This window comes from Triticum aestivum, chromosome 3D, assembly GCF_018294505.1.
Source record: "Triticum aestivum cultivar Chinese Spring chromosome 3D, IWGSC CS RefSeq v2.1, whole genome shotgun sequence".
Taxonomy (NCBI): domain Eukaryota; kingdom Viridiplantae; phylum Streptophyta; class Magnoliopsida; order Poales; family Poaceae; genus Triticum; species Triticum aestivum.
In genome coordinates, this window is record NC_057802.1 from 8,304,568 (window position 1) to 8,308,181 (window position 3,614).

Here is a 3,614-nt window from a genome sequence, read left to right on the forward strand (position 1 = left end):
TCGCAACTACACGTCTTCTAACTTGGTTGCAACTAGGTTTTTCTTTTTGTCGAAGAGGCCCAACAATGAGAGGGGCCAGTTGCAAGTCCTACACTAGTCACGCAACTGCATGTCTTCTAACTTGATTGCAATTGGGCTTTCGTTTTGTCGAAGAGACCGGCGACATGAGGGGCCAGTTGCGCCTCTCATACTAGCCACGCAACTGCATGCCTTCCAACATGGTTGCAACTACAATCACGCAACTACATGTCTTCCAACATAGTTGCAACTGGGGGCCTTTGTTTTTCTCAGGGGATGGGGGGAGGGGTAAGAGGTAAGAGAGAGGGAGCTAGTTGCATGTCAAACTATAGTCACGCAACTGCATGTCTTCTAACTTGGTTGCAACCGGGGGGCCTTTGTTTTGTCGGAGGGGCGGCTGGAAGAGAGAGGGCGCCGGTTGCATGTCCAACTATAGTCACGCAACTGCATGCCTCCCAACATAGTTACAACTGGGGTCTTTCTTTTTGTCAGAGGGGGCGGCGGGAAGAGAAAGGGGGCCAGTTGCATGTCAATCATCATCCAAATCATCATCAAAACTCATGCCCTCTGCGAAACTAGGTCCATGGGTAGAACCATCAACGGCTTCATCATACTCCAAGTCATCCTCACCTTCATCAAACTCTAAATCATCGTCATTCATGTTTTGTTCTGTGTATCTAGGTTGGTAGCTACAACCTGCATGTTCTTCAGTTGTGTTGCCATCCTAGCTCCAACTAGGGAAACCTTCTGCCCACCACATTTTCTGCATGTTGTTGGTTGCCCCCTGTCGTTTTGTCCTTGCAAACGCCCATACTGTTCGGTTAACATGTACATGTCATTCTGCATAGTAATAAGAAGAATAAGAAATGAGGACATTTTTATTGTCACACGTAGGGCAAAGGACTGGGGGGAATATGTATACATATGTAAATGAGTCAATTTTATTTGTACGAAAACCCCCTGCCACGAAACTTGTTGCTGACCAAAATGTTGGAATCCACCAATTCTAGTCTGTCACCACAAAACATGTAATGTAATTTCCATTTTCCTTTTTGTCATTTTCCCCATTTTTTCCCCTTATACATCTCAACATCAACAAAAAAAAGGCACTTTAAGTACCTCTTGACTATCAGCCATCAACAACTGTGTGTAACTCATGTTGCTACCTCCAAGTAAATTCATTTCCTGCATTTTTACTTTTTGTATGTTAGAATTTGATAATAATTTAAGTTTTTTCTCTCTTTTTTTCATAGTTACAAGGTGTGCAACGGAGTTCCACATTATTCATCAAAGCAGAGAACTTATAGAGGGGACAAGCTTTCCTTTTTTTGCCATGAAAAGCTAGTACATGTGGTGCTAATGTAATTGAAGATGGTTGGAATGCTAGATGCATCCCAGCTTGCTGCAGTTGCACATGTGGGATACCAAGGTATGGCTGCTGCAAACACAAAGTCGTGTTTTCGTCAGTTTACTGTTATTTAACTTTTGTTCCCTTTTCATTTTTGTTGTCACCCACAAGGATATGTAATTACAATCTAAGGAATTTTTTTTGCATTTTTTTCCTTCTCACCTGAATTGGGGTCTGCAAACTATGCGGAGTTGGAGCCCAACTGTTCGGAATTTTTTGTGCCAAAGTATTCTTCGGATGCTACACAAAATGCAGGAAACAGTATGTGTCAATCTGAATGCATGAGATATCTTTTTTATTTTTCTGCATTATACAAACAACCACATTCATCAGTTTTATTATGTGTCAAGGACAGAAAGATTCAACTTTTTTTTCTTCATTCTATAATTTTTGGGAAGCAAGGAATGAAAGATTCAAATTTTCTCTGTCCAGAACAAGTGTTTCACCATGCTAAGTATATTTTTTGGGTCAAAATAGTGCATTCAAGATAGACAGTCTCCACCCCAAAGTGTAAATCTGGGAATCCAAGGAATAGATCATAACTTTCAGCCATGTCTGTTTCTACTGTGTGCTTTTTTTCCTGGAGCTTTTGTAGTAGTTTGACTGAACATATGGAAAAAGCACCATCATGGAATTTACCATCTGTTAATCAACTACTACATGTGCAGCATGCTGAGACAGAATGAACAACATGCAGGTATATCTATAAAAAAATTGAATTTTTTTCAGGCAGATTGAACAACATGCTGAGATAGACGAAGTTTTCCCATGAGTTTTTCTCAGAGACAAACATGTGTGCCCATCAGGAAAGTGCCATACTGCTCCAAGATTGCTGGGGAAAAAAAATAAGAGAAGTAAGAAGGAAATCACAAATTTTTCAGATCCAAAATTAACAGGGGAAGAAGAACATGAAAAGGGAGGAGCTGTAGATGGATCCATGGATGCAGCGGGGAGGGTTTTGCCTGGGTGGTGTTGTCACAAAGAAGGAACGAAGAACTGGCACAGGAACGAAAGTTTTTCCTGTCGTTTAGCTACAAAAATGGGCCTTACATTTTTTTTTTGTCTTTTTGCTGCGCCCTGAACAAGGAGGGAGGTAAAACGGGCCAAACAAACAGACAACACAAAAAGGACAAACAAACAAACCCACACCCCAAGCCCACCACGGGGAAATTAAAACCCAACAGGGAGGGAGGTAAGACGGGCCTAATCTGCATAGGATGATGTCATTCGACTAAGACTTCGCGAAGTCTCAGTCAACCGAGACCTAGACAGACCCTTTCTATAATAACACATGGCATATATCTTTCCTTACCAAATTACAATTCAGAATAGACTTGCTGCCGCTGCCCCTTTCCTAACAAAAGTCCCTTGCCTCACTTCTTACCAAATCTACTATATCTAAATAGTTAGCTCCACTACTTGGAATTATCTTCCCTCTCCTTGAGCCACATCATCAAAATAAGTATAGCTGTTGGATATACTAGATCAATCTATAATAGCCAGCCGATGTAGACGGTAAAAATCCCTACACTAAGATCCATGCAAGCATGCAGAAACTAACGGCTGCATGCATGTACGTGTGTTCTAAATCCCATCAACATGTATGTGCAAGCATGCAGGAACTCACAGTTGCATCCCTGTAAGTGCGTTTTGAATCCCATCAACGTGTCAACTGTCAAGAAAAAAAACTACTAATCCCATCATGTGGTAGGAGTTCCTTGATCATCTTTCCTCATGTGCTCTGATCTATATTTTTTCCACTTGCTTGATGCAAGTTTGAGATGGAATTCTCATGTGGAAATGACTCATAGCCTGAAGCATTGTACTCCCGGTGCACACGTACTTCAAACTCTAAGGAACTCATTTAGCAAGATTGTTTTCTACACGTGGATACTGAGGACCAGCTTTTCTTGGTTGAAAAAAAAGGCATCCTTTATGAATGAGTCACGTACAGGGAAAAAAAGGTAAATAGTTACTTATCGTGTTTTTATCTATGTAGAGGTGCGACCACAGGAGCATCTACCATCTAATTTGCTTCTTTTTCAAGGATTTCCTACTAATTCTCTATATAGCCAATATGAATGTAATTCTGTAAAATTGATGATTTTACGCATAGAGATATACGGCCGACTCATCTAGTTGATCTAATCTCGTTGGTAATTACTCGTAGCTCCTCATAAAACTGTCG

General features: G+C 41.0%; 1 long non-coding RNA gene across 1 annotated transcript in view; it reads left to right on the top strand.

Annotated features, from left to right (window-relative positions):
• The window catches only part of LOC123073689 (uncharacterized), a 6,118-nt gene extending 4,354 nt beyond the window's left edge, over positions 1 to 1,764 (top strand). The window contains exon 3 of the long non-coding RNA XR_006435723.1: positions 1,272 to 1,764. This is a non-coding gene — a long non-coding RNA (uncharacterized lncRNA). The remainder of the gene's footprint in view (positions 1 to 1,271) is intronic.
• Positions 1,765 to 3,614: the final 1,850 nt, after the last annotated feature.